Below are 14,561 nucleotides of genomic sequence, written 5' to 3' on the forward strand. Positions count from 1 at the left end.
GTTAGGGGATGATTGGGTCGAGGTTATGGGTATATATTTAACATAATGGCTAGCCTAGTCGGTTGATTATTTTGGTCCAAGCCAGACACAGAGGACGTAAGTTTCGTTAGCATCCGTTACTAATATGTCTTGCATGCATCCCTTACCAATGCGTTTTGATGACCCTATTAATTTTTGTGGGCACATGATGGCTCACATGGAACGGTGGACGACAGATGAAACATGAGCACCCGCATACGTAATTTTTTGTGCCATAAAAGAAACGGGTTAAGGCCTAATTGTGTAGCGAGCATAGGGATTGGTACGCTAACTTTCCATAGAGAGCTCCTATTGGTTGCCCGTGTGCATCCAATAGGCGAGCTTCGCTGAAGCAGGTGCACAAACAGGCCGGCCCATTCCCAAACTTTGAACGAATGAATAAATGTCACGAAAAAATATAATGGCATGTGTGGCAGTCAAACTCGCGACAACCCAATGGATAGATGTGTTGCTAACCAGTAGAGAAACCGACTGATTGTGGCAAAGCGCAGCACTAAATGTAATGTACTAAGTACATCGGTAATCGTTATTTCAATTTGTCAACATTTCTTTGGAAAAATATGAAAAAATCTTAAAAATTGTGAATAATGCATGAAAATTGTGAACACATTTCAAATTCGAACAAACTTTTAAAACATGGACAATTTTTGAAAAAGTGATCAAAATACTAAAATACATGAAGAAACTTTTGAAATTATGAATATATATTGAACAATTTTTTATATATGCTGAACAATTCTAAAATACACACCATTTTTTGATATACACTGAAAAATATTTAAACACACATTGAACATTTTTGTGATATACAATGAACAATATTCTAATACATATTGAACATTTTAGTGATATATGAAGAATAACTTTAAAATACAAAATGAACATTTGATGAAAGATGATGAACATTTTCTTAATATAGGGTGAGAAATTCCTTAAATATGATAAATATTATCATCTATAAACACCCAATGAATTTGTATAATACACAAAAAAATAAAGAAAAGTAGAAAAGAAATAAGGAATATGGAAAGCAAAAGGAACAAAACGAAAAAAACAGCAGAGTATACGTGGGCCAGACCAAACTGGGGCGTCTAGAGGTCAGCCCAATTAAATTTTATCTTTGCCTAAAAAAGTTAATTTATAGCAGACAAAATTGGGGCGTCTGGCGCTTACCATACTTGAGGTTAGACTTTCTAAATTTTCTCAATAGCATTGGCTAGGTGAGTTGGCTTGTGCGCTACGTTAGCATTACTTGCCATCCTAGTTCGACTCCAGTTGCAGACAATGCGGACAATTTTTTTATAGCAGACGGATTTTTTCTGAGTCTATTCTGAAGGAAACAATGGATGAACCAAAAGGCAATCTCAGCCGTTAATCTCTATCATTAATATAAAATCAATGGATATAAAGGGATGACGTATGGAAAACTATGAAAGTCTCTGTCCTTTAATATTAGGTATAGATGTATGTTGTGATTCCCTTCGTGGTGTCATGTGAATGTCGACTACATGAAACTTCACCATAGTTGGGCCTAAGGGAATGCATTATGGAGTAGTTATTAGATAATGGGTTGCGAGAGTGACAGAATCTTAAACCCTAGTTTATGCGTTATTCCGTAAGGGACCGATTGGATCCAAAAGTTTAATGCTATGGTTAGGATTTATCCTTAATACTTTTCTCGTTGTTGCGAATGCTTGCAAGGGGGTTAATCATAAATAGGAGGTTTGTTCACCTAAGAACAACACCTAAGCACCGGTCCACCCACATATCAAATTATCTAAGTAGCGATCACGAATTGAATCAACATGATGAAAGTGACTAGATGAAATTCCCGTGTACCCTCAAGAACGCTTTGCTTAATATAAGAGACCGTTTTGGCTTGTCCTCTGCCTCAAAAGGATTGGGCTACCTTGCTGCACTTTTTGTTACTATTATCATTACTTGCTCGTTACAAAATATATTGCTATCAAACTACTCTGTTACTTACAGTTTCATCACTTGTAGACATTACCTTGCTAAAAACCACTTATCATTTCCTTCTGCTCCTCGTTGGGTTCGACACTCTTACTTATCGAAAAGAGCTACAATTGATCCCCTATACTTGTGGGGGCATCACCTTTTCAGGTACTTTAGGATATTCTTGACCACTGTTCAGTGATCCACTCTTGGATTACTTTGGTACCTCCCTGCTAAACTTATAGCAAGGCACACATCAGGTCTGGTTCACAACATAGCATACATGATAGAACCTATGGCTGAGGCATAGGAAATGACTTTCATTTTCTCTCTATCTTCTGCGGTGGTCAGGCATTGAGTCTGACTCAACGTCACACCTTGTAACACAGGCAAGAACCCTTTCTTTGACTAATCCATTTTGAACTTCTTCAAAACTTTATCAAGGTATGTGCTTTGTGAAAGTCCAATTTAGCGTCTTGATCTATCTCTATAGATCTTGATGCCAAATATATAAGCAGCTTCATCGAGTTCTTTCATTGAAAAACTTTTATTCAGGTATCATGTTATGTTATACAGAAATTCTACATCATTTCCAAACAACAATATGCATCCACATATAGTATTAGAAATGCTATAGAGCTCCCACTCACTTTCTTGTAAATACGGGCTTCTCCAAAAGTCTGTATAAAACCATATGCTTTGATCACCTCATCAAAGCATATATTCCAACTCCGAGATGCTTTCACCAATCCATAGATGGATCACCGGAGCTTGCACACTTTGTTAGCACCTTTAGGATCGACAAAACCTTCTACTTGCATCATATACAACTCTTCTTTAAGAAATCCATTAAGGAATGCAGTTTTGACGTCCATTTGCTAGATTTCATAATCATAAAATGCGGCAATTGCTAGCATGATTCGGACAGACTTAAGCATCACTACAGGCGAAAAAGTCTCATCGTAGTCAACTCCTTGAACTTGTCGAAAACCTTTCGCGACAAGTCGAGCTTTGTAGACAGTAACATTACAATCAGCGTTGATAACCCACAAGTATAGGGGATCGCAACAGTTTTCGAGGGTAGAGTATTCAACCCAAATTTATAGATTCGACACAAGGGGATCCAAAGAATATTTGCAACTATTAGCAACTGAGTTGTCAATTCAGTCACACCTGGAGATCAATTATCTGCATCAAAGTGATCAGTAGCACAGTAATATGATAGTTTTGATAGTAGTAGCAATAGCAATAGCAAGTGTAATAGTGATAGCGGTAATTTTGTAGCAAGTGCACCAGTAACAATAGGAGTAGTACTTAGCAAGAACAATATAATAGAAATTTGTAGGCATTGGATCGGTGATTTGTTGGATGATATTCATCATGTGACAGTCATAACCTAGGGTGATACGACACTAGCTCCAGTTCATAAATATAATGTAGGCATGTATTTCGTAAATAGTCATACATGCTTATGGAAAGAACTTGCATGCCATCTTTTGTCCTACCCTCACGTGGCAGCGGGGTCCAATTGGAAACTAAGGGATATTAAGGCCTCCTTTTAATGGAGAACCAGAACAAAGCATTAACACATGGTGAATACATGAACTCCTCAAACTACGATCATCACTGGGAGTGGACCCGACTATTGTCACTCTGGGGTTGCCAGATCATAACACGTAGTAGGTGACTATAACTTGCAAGATCAGATCTAGAACATGTATATAATGGTGATAACATACACGGTTTAGATCTAAAATCATGGCACCCGGGCCCAAAGTGACAAGCATTAAGCATGGCAAGGTCATAGCAACATCAATCTCAGAACATAGTGGATACTAGGGATCAAGCCCTAACAAAACTAACTAGATTACATAATGAATCTCATCCAACTCCTCACCGACCAGCGAGCCTACGAAGGAATTACTCACTCCCGGTGGGGAGCATGATGGAATTGGCGATGGAGAAGGGTTGGTGATGACGAAGATCGAAGACCCCCCTCTCCGGAGCCCTAAACGGACTCCAGATCTGGCCTCCCGATGAAGAACAGGTGATAGCGTCTTCGTCTCGTGGAATGCGATAATTCTTTCTCGCTGATTTTTTTCCAGAAAAATAGGATTTTATAGTGTCGGTTTCAGGATCTGCGGGGCCACCAGGTGGGGACAACCCACCTGGGCGTGCCTGGAGGGGGGTGCCCTGGTGGGTTGTTCCCACCCAGGTGCCCCCTCTAGTGGTTCTTGGCTCCGGGAATTCTCTTCATTGATATAAAAAAATCCTTGCAAAGTTTCGTTCCATTCCGAGAACTTCTATTTCTACACAAAAACAACACCATGGTAGTTCTACTGAAAACAACGTCAGACCGGGGTTAGTTTCATTCAAATTATGAAAATTAGAGTCCAAAACAAGAGGAAAAGTGTTAGGAAAAGTAGATACGCTGGAGACGTATCAACTCCCCCAAGCTTAAAACCTTTGCTTGTCCTCATGCAATTCAGTTGACAAACTGAAAGTGAAAAAGAAAAACTTTTATGAACTCTTTTGCTCTTGTTTGCATAAATAATCTTAAACAACACTGATATGTCTCCATTGTATCTATAATTGTTGATTCTTCCATGCCAATATTCTACAACTTTTACATACATTTGGCAACTTTTTATACTATTTTTTGGGACTAACATATTGATCCAATGCCAAGTGTCAGTTCCTGTTTGTTGCATGTTTTTTGTTTCGCAGAAAATCCATATCAAATGGAGTCCAAACGGGATAAAAAACTTACGTAGATTATTTTTGGAATATATGTGATAGGTGGGAAAAAGAATCAACATGAGATGATGCTCGAGGGGCCCACAAGGACGGAGAGCGCGCCCCTTGACCTTGTGGACACCCCGTAAGGCGGTTGGTGCCCTTCTCCTAGCGCAAGAAAGCTAATATCTAGAGAAAAATCGTGTTAAAATTTCGGCCTAATCGGAGTTACGTATCTTCGGGAATTTAAGAAATGGTGAAAGGCCAGAAACAGGGAACGTAGAAACAGAAGGAAACATACACACACACACACACAGAGAGAGAGAAAGAGAGAGAGAGAGAGAGAGAGATCGAATCTCGGAGGGGCTCCCGCCCCTCCGCCTCCATGGAAGCCAAGGACCAGAGGGGAAACCCTTACCCCATCTAGGTGAAGGTCAAGGGAGAAGAAGAAGGAGGAGGGGGCTCTCCCCCCTCTCTCCCGGTGGCGCCGGAACGCCGCCGGGCCATCATCGTGACGGCGATCTACACCAACAACTTCGCCGCCGTCATCACCAACTCTCTCACCCTCTATGCAGCAGTGTAACATCCCTTCTCCCGGCTGTAATCTCTACTTGAACATGGTGCTCAACGCTATATATTATTTCCCAATGATGCATGGCTATCCTATGATGTTTGAGTAGATCCATTTTGTCCTATGGGTTCATTGATGATCGTAATTGGTTTGAGTTGCATGTTTTATTATTGGTGCTGTCCTATGGAGCTCTCCGTGTCGCACAAGAGTGAGGGATCCCCGCTGTAGGGTTTGCAACATGTTCATGATTTGCTTATGGTGGGTGGCGTGAGTGACAGAAGCACATACCCGAGTAAGTAGGTTGTTTGCGTATGGGAATAAAGAGGACTTGATACTTTAATGCTATAGTTGGGTTTTACCTTAATGATCTTTAGTAGTTGCAGATGCTTGTTAGATCGAGTTCCAATCATAAGTGCATATGATCGAAGAAGAGAAAGTATGTTAGCTTATGCCTCTCCCTCATATAAAATTGCAATAATGATTACCGGTCTAGTTATCAATTGCCTAGGGACACATAACTTTCTTGTGAAAAAAATCTCTCCACTAATACTAATTTAGTTGTTTCTTTATCTAAACAGCCCCTAGTTTTTATTTGTGTGCTCTTTATTATCTTGCAAACCTATCCTACAACACCTACAAAGTACTTCTAGTTTCATACTTGTTCTAGGTAAAGAGAACGTTAAGCGTGCGTAGAGTTGTATCGATGGTCGATATAACTTGAGGGAATATTTGTTCTACCTTTAGCTCCTCATTGGGTTCGACACTCTTACTTATCAAAAGAGGCTACAAATGATCCCCTATACTTGTGGGTTATCAAGACCTTTTTCTGGCGCCGTTGCTGGGGAGCAATAGTGTGGGGTGAATATTCTCGTGTGTGCTTATTTGCTTTATCACTAAGTAGTTTTTATTTGCTATTCTAAGTTGTTCTCTGTCTTTAGTTATGGATATGGAACACAAAATACCAAAAAAAAATTAGGTGTACTTGCTACTCATGGAGATGGGGAACCTCCTAAAAACCTCGATGCTCATTATGTGAAAGATATTTTGCACTACTTTAATAATCCTGAGAAAACCCCATTCAATTATATAATGGGAGACTCATTGGATCAACATGAATAATTTAGGGATTATTGCTTGACTCAAAAAGGGAAACTATTATGGGATCTAATTCATATGTTGCATTGGTATGCTCAGCAACTATGCTTGAGATATGATTATACTCGTTGCTCTAGGATGAAGGCTCCACACCTTCCCTTTTCATGCAAATTTAACAACCATGAAACCTTAGCTTATTATGCTAAAGGTATTTATGATTACTATGATGTGGAATGAATAGAAGAATTCGTTGCTTTTAAGGGTGCTTATGAAATTGAATCTTTGTTTGAATAATATGAAGCTTTTGATGATGATGTTTATAGGCCTGAAAATTTTGCTATACTTAAATATTGCTATGAGAATTATGAATACATTGCCGATATTGATGCGTTTATTGAGAATGTATGTGATGCGTTTATTGAGAAAGTCTCCGCTGTCCAAGAAGAGACTAATATTTTGCAGGAACGTATGGAAGAAGAAATTGCTGAAACTATGAGCTCATTAGATGAAAAAGATGAGGAGGAGAGCAAAGAACAAAAGGAGGAAGAGCGGATTGATCACCCGTTCCCACCTTCTAATGAGAGTAACTCTTCAACTCATACATTATTTAACGTCCCTTCATTTACCGAAGGATGATTGCTATGATCCCTTTGATTCGTTTGAAATATCCCTTTTTGACGAACTTGATGCTTGCTATGCTTGTGGCCATGATGCCAATATGAATTATGCTTATGAAGATGAACTTTCTATAGTTCCTTATGTTAAGAATGAAATTGTTGCTATTGCTCCCACGCATGATAGTCCTATTATCTTTTTGAATTCTCCCAACTACACTATATCGGAGAAGTTTGCGCTTATTAAGGATTATATTGATGGGTTGCGTTCTAGTATTGCACATGATGATTTTGATGAATATAATATGCATGTGCTTGCTTCTCCTACTTGCAATTATTATGAGAGAATAACTACATCTCCGCCTCTCTATGTTTCCAATACGATAAAATTGCAAGAAACTATTTATACTATGCATTGGCCTTTACTTTGTGTGCATGTATTGTTCTTTTATGACATGCCGATGCATAGGAAGAGAGTTAGACTTAGTTGTTGCATGATGTATGTTACTTTGTGCTCACTACTAAATCATAAATCATTGTTAATTAAAATTGGCTTTAATATACCTTGGGATCCGGGTGGATCCATTACTTGAGCACTTTATACCTAGCTTAATGGCTTTAAAGAAAGCGCTGCCAGGGAGACAACCTAAAAGTTTTAGAGAGTCATTTATTTCTGTTGTGTGCTTTTATAAAGTTTAAAGAAAGTGGGGAACCTAAAACTTTTTCAAAAAGAAAAGTGGAAATGAGAAAGACGAGCACTGTTAAAATGGGAGCTAGCCTTGAACTTTGTTCATGCCTATGGAAACTTTATGAACCTTGATTACAAAAACTTTTCAACAAAAAAAATTACCCCCTTGTACAATTCCATTGTATTATAAAAATAATGTGCCAAGATTTGCCGTTAGGATGATTAGATTTCTTGTTTGGTTTATGTGGTGCAAAAACAGAAACTTTGGCTGTAGTGCTCGATTTTACATTTTTTTACTGGAAAGTCAAACGCTTCTGAAACTTTTTGCATAGTACTTCTATAAAAATTGTTTATTTTGTCCTAATTTTACAGAATTTTTGGAGTTACAGAAGTATGATTGATGTTCAGATTACTACAGACTGTCTTGTTTAAGACATATTCTATTTTTTGATGCATTGTTTTGCTAGTTTTGATGAAACTATCAATTTTATCGGTGGTATAAGCCATAGAGAATTTATAATACAGTAGCAACAATGCAAAAATAAAATATGAATGAGTTTGCAACAATACTTGAAGTGGTGATTTGTTTTATTATACTAACGGATCTCATGAGGGTTTTGTTAAATTTTGTGTGATTGAAGTTTTCAAGTTTTGGGTGAGATCACGATGGATGAAGGAATAAGGAGTGGCAAGAGCCTAAACTTGGGGATGCCGAGGCACCCCAAGGTAATATTCAAGGACTCCCAAGCTACTAATCTTGGGGATGCCCTGTAAGGCATCCCCTCTTTCTTCTAACAATCATCGATAATTTTACTTGGAGCTATATTTTTATTCGTCACATGATATGCATAAATCTTGGAGCATTGTGTGCTTTTTATTTTTATTTTTATTTTAGTATGCTGGTATGAGATAGTCCTTGGTTGATTTATAGAATTCTCTTCGCACTTCACTTATATCGTTTGATTATGGCTTTATAGAATGCTTCACGTGCTTCACTTATATCATTCGAAGTTTGGATTGCCTATTTCTCTACACATAAAAAACCGCCATTTGTATAATGCTCTTTTGCTTCACTTATATTTGTTAGAGAGTGGTCATATCTTTTGTAGAAAGAATTAAACTCTCTTGCTTCACTTATATCTATTTAGTGAGTTGACAGGAATTAGTCATTCACATGGTTAGTCATAAAATCCTACACAAAACTTGTAGATCACTGAATATGATACGTTGATTCCTTGCAATAGTTTTGGGATATAAAGATGGTGATATTAGAGTCATGCTAGTGGGTAGTTGTGGATTTTAGAAATACTTGTGTTGAAGTTTGTGATTCTCGTAGCATGCACGTATGGTGAACCGTTATGTAACGAAGTTGGAGCATGAGGTATTTATTGATTGTCTTCCTTATGAGTGGCGGTCGGGGACGACTGATGGTCTTTTCCTACCAATCTATCCCCCTAAGAGCACGCACATAGTACTTTGTTTCAATGACTAATAGATTTTTGCAATAAGTATGTGAGTTCTTTATGACTAATGTTGGGTCCATGGATTATACGCACTCTCACCCTTCCATCATTGCTAGCCTCTTCCGTATCGTGCATTGCCCTTTCTCACCTCAAGAGTCGCTGCAAACTTTGTCGGTGCATCCAAACCCCGTGATATGATATGCTCTATCACACATAAGCCTCCTTATATCTTCCTCAAAACAGTCACCATACCTACCTATCATGGCATTTTGCCATTCCGAGATATATTGCCATGCAACTTCCATCATCATCATATACATGACTTGAGAATTTATTGTCATATTGCTTTGCATGATCGTAAGATGGCTAGCATGATGTTTTCATGGCTTGTACGTTTTTTTGATTTCATTGCTACACTAGATCATTGCACATCCCGGTACACCGCCGGAGGCATTCATATAGAGTCATATCTTTGTTCTAGTATTGAGTTGTAATATTGAGTTGTAAGTAAATAAAAGTGTGATGATCATCATTATTAGAACATTGTCCTATGTGAGGTTATCAAAATAAAAGTGGCCAAAGAAGCCCCCCCCCCAAAGAGAGAGAGAGAGGCCAAACAAGCCTACAAAAAAATAGAGAAAACACTAAAAATAAAAAATGAGAGAAAAGAGAGAAGGGACAATGTTACTATCCTTTTACCACACTTGTGCTTCAGAGTAGCACCATGTTCTTCATATAGAGAGTCTCTTGAGTTATCACTTTCATATACTAGTGGGAATTTTCATTATAGAACTTGGCTTGTATATTCCAACGATGGGCTTCCTCAAGTGCCCTAGGTCTTCATGAGCAAGCAATTTGGATGCACACCCACTTAGTTTCAGTTTGAGCTTTCATACGCTCTAGTGCATCTATTGCATGGCAATCCCTACTCCTCGCATTGACATCAGTTGATGGGCATCTCCATAGCATGTTGATTAGCCGCGTCGATGTGAGACTTTCTCCCTTTTTGTCTTCTCCACACAACCTCCATGACCATATTCTATTCCACCTATAGTGCTATATCCATGGTTCACGCTCATGTATTGCGTGAAAGTTGAAAAAGTTTGGGAACATCAAAAGTATGAAACAATTGCTTGGCTTGTCATCGGGGTTGTGCATGATTTGAATATTTTATGTGATGAAGATGGAGCATAGCCAGACTATATGATTTTGTAGGGATAAGCTTTCTTTGGCCATGTTGTTTTGAGAAGACATAATTATCTTGTTAGTATGATTTAAGTATTATTGTCTTAATGTCAAATGATAGACTATTGCTTTGAATCACCCGTGTCTTAATATTTATGCCATGATTAGATTATATGATCAAGATTATGCTAGGTAGCATTCCACATCAAAAAATATTTTCTATCATTTACCTACTTGAGGACGAGCGGGAATTAAGCTTGGGGATGCTGATACATCTCCGTCGTATCTATAATTTTTGATTGTTCCATGCCAATATTCTACAACTTTTACATACTTTTGGCAACTTTTTATACTATTTTTGGGACTAACTTATATCAAGTGCCCAGTGCCAGTTCCTGTTTGTTGCATGTTTTCTGTTCCGCAAAAAGTCCATATCAAACGGAGTCCAAACAAGATAAAAACTTATGGAGATTATTTTTGGAATATATGTGATTTTTGGGAAAAGGAATCAACGCGAGACGATGCTCGAGGGGCCCACAAGGACGGAGGGCGCGCCCTAGGGGGTTGTGGACACCCCGTAAGGTGGTTGGTGCCCTTCTTCTGGCGCAAGAAAGCTAATATCCGGATAAAACTTGTGTTAAAATTTCATCCCAATCGGAGTTATGGATCTCCGGGAATTTAAGAAATGATGAAAGGCCAGAAATAGGGAACGCAGAAACAGAAGGAATCAGATAGAGAGATCCAATGTTGGAGGGGCTCCCGTCCCTCCACCACCATGGAAGCCAAGGACCAGAGGGGAAACCCTTCTCCCATCTAGGGTAAGGTCAAGGAAGAAGAAGGAGGAGGGGGCTCTCTCCCCCTCTCTCCCGGTGGTGCCGGAACGCTGTCGGGGCCATCATCGTGATGGCGATCTACACCAAGAACCTCGTCACCGTCATAACCAACTCTCTCCCCCTCTGCAGCGGTGTAACACCCCTTCTCCCCGCTGTAATCTCTACTTGAACATGGTGCTCAACGCTATATATTATTTCCCAATGATGTATGGCTATCCTATGATGTTTGAGTAGATCTGTTTTGTCCTATGGGTTCATTGATGATCGTAATTGGTTTGAGTTGCATGTTTTTTTATTGGTGCTGTCCTATGGTGCTCTCCGTGTCGAGCAAGCGTGAGGGATCCCCTCTGTAGGGTTTGCAATATGTTAATGATTTGCTTGTGGCGGGTGGCGTGAGTGACAGAAGCACATACCCGAGTAAGTAGGTTGTTTGCGCATGGGAATAAAGAGGACTTGATACTTTAATTCTATGGTTGGGTTTTACCTTAATGATCTTTAGTATTTGCAGATGCTTGCTAGATTTCCAATCATAAGTGCATATGATCCAAGAAGAGAAAGTATGTTAGCTTATGCCTCTCCCTCATATAAAATTGCAATAATGATTACCGGTCTAGTTATCGATTGTCTAGGGACAAATAACTTTCTTGTGACAAAAAGCTCTCCACTAATACTAATTTAGTTGTTTCTTTATCTAAACAACCCCTAGTTTTTATTTGCATGCTCTTTATTATCTTGCAAACCTACCCTACAACACCTACAAAGTACTTCTAGTTTCATACTTGTTCTAGGCAAAACGAACGTTAAGCGTGCGTAGAGTTGTATCGGTGGTTGGTAGAACTTGAGGGAATATTTGTTCTACCTTTAGCTCCTCGTTGGTTCGGCACTCTTACTTATCGAAAGAGGCTACAACTGATCCCCTATACTTGTGGGTTATCAAGCACCCAGGTTTTCATCCAACATTATAACTAACCATGCCGACAATAACTCTTAAAAATTATATTAACTCATATCAATGACATAATCAGCTAGCGAGCAATAATAAGATATCTCAAACAGCAACACGTTATCAAAACAACTATGATATAATTTGACAATAGTGGTATCTCGCTAGCCCTTTCTGAGACCGCAAAACATAAATGCAGAGCACCTCCAAAGTTCAAGCAACAACTAAACATTGTAAATCATGATAGAAAAGATCCAGTCATGATGCACCAAACATTAGCTACACACAATGCATCAGCATGACAGCAATGCTCTCAGGTTCTGGCGCTTATTTTAGAGGGTGATGACACAACATAAAAGTAAATTGATAGTCCCTTAGCAGAGGGAAGCAGTGATTTGCAGAGGTGCCAGAGCTCAAGTTTTTAAAACAAAGGTAAATGATATTTTGAGACATGCACCCTTCTTGTTTACTTCAAGACCATTAGTTATCAATATCTTCCATGCTAAGCACGCTAGTGGTGGTTCCCAAGCGATAAAGTAAAGTTTATGACTCCGTTGGAGTTTTTGTTTGATTATTTGTAAGCATTTTCTGTTTGCAGTTTGGGACGGGGAATCCCTATTACCGCACTTTTCTCGTGCAATGGTGAGTGAATAAACACTCAACCTGAGAATAACCCGCTTAGCATGGAAGATACCAACTACCTCCTGTCGCTCCATGAATGATCCAGGCACACAAAAAGGATATTTATTTGAAGTTTTTAGAGATGGCACATGCAAATTTACTTAGGACGACAGGGTAATACCGCATATAGGTAGATATGGTGGACTCATCTGTAACAACTTGGGTTCAAGGTCTTTGATGTACAAGCAGAATTCCCACTTAGTACAGGCGAAGGCTAGCAAATAGGTTGAGAAGCGGCCAGCTAGAGAGCAACAATGGTTATGAACATGCATTATGCATAAGTAACATCAGACACTAGCATGAGTAGGATATGAACACCATGAACATAAGTGTCATCGAGGCTATGTTTCAACTATATGCATGAATATGTGCCAAGTCAAGCCACTCGAACATTCAGAGGAGGATACCATATCACCATACTGCATCACAATCATTTTAACACAATGTTGACATCCAAGATAAATCATTATCCACTCCTAGCTACTTATGCATGGCATGAGGAACTATAATCTCTAATTGTCATTGCAAACATGTTTAATTATAATGGGTTGAATCATGGATACTAGGTTAAACATATTTACAAAAACAGACAAGCCGAGTTCATACCAGTTTCTCTCTGCCACGACTAGTTCATCAAATATCGTCATTATTTTCTTTCACTTGCACGACCGAATGATATGAAAATAATAATAGTGCAAGAGTGTCGTGGACTGAGCTGGAATCTGCAAACATTTTATTCAACAGGAGAAGAAAAGGTAAAATGGGCTCTTTGTTAGATCAACAATAATGCATATGAGAGCCACTCAACATTTTCATCGTGGTCTTCTCCTCGGTACGACTCAATAAAAAGAAAAGGAATTCAGAGAAATGCACTGAAATATTTTTTTGGAGTTTTTGGTTTTCTTGAAGAAGCAAATAAAAGGGAAAAGCAAAAACGAGAAAAACTATTTACACGGGAAAGCTCCCAATAAGCAAAAGAAGAACAAGGAAATCTTTTTGGGGTTTCTTTTTAGTGCTACAGCTAACTACTCTAGAAAGAAAAATCAAACAGAAGCAGGAAATATTTTTGGATGTTCTCAAAGTTTTTCAGACACATAAGAAGAAAGCGAGAAAATAAATCTAACATGGATGATACAATGAAAGAGTGTGGACACCGACAAATGAAGTGTGTGAACATGAATGTAATGTTGGTGGAAATACGTACTCCCCCAAGCTTAGGCTTTTGGCCTAACTTGGTAATCAGTCAGTAGTCGAAGAAACCATGGGGTCCCATGTCGAACTGCTGAGGATCGGGCATCTGTGGATCCCACTGCTGAGGCTCCTCCTCTGCTGCAGCCTGGTTGTTCCGGTAGGCGATGATATCCACAGGCATAATCATGTATCCACCTTGTTCACATTCAGCTGTGATGAAGTTGGTGAAGGAAATATGCCCTAGAGGCAATAATAAAGTTATTATTTATTTCCTTATAATCATGATAAATGTTTATTATCCATGCTAGAATTGTATTAACAGGAAACTTAATACATGTGTGAATACATAGACAAACAAAGTGTCACTAGTATGCCTCTACTTGACTAGCTCCTTAATCAAAGATGGTTATGTTTCCTAACCATGAACAATGAGTTGTTATTTGATTAATGGGATCAAATCATTAAGAGAATGATCTGATTGACATGACCCATTCCATTACCTTAGCACCCGATCGTTTAGTATGTTGCTATTGCTTTCTTCATGACTTATACATGTTCCTATAACT

Source organism: Triticum urartu, chromosome 5 (genome assembly GCF_003073215.2).
Source record: "Triticum urartu cultivar G1812 chromosome 5, Tu2.1, whole genome shotgun sequence".
NCBI classification, from domain to species: Eukaryota; Viridiplantae; Streptophyta; class Magnoliopsida; order Poales; family Poaceae; genus Triticum; species Triticum urartu.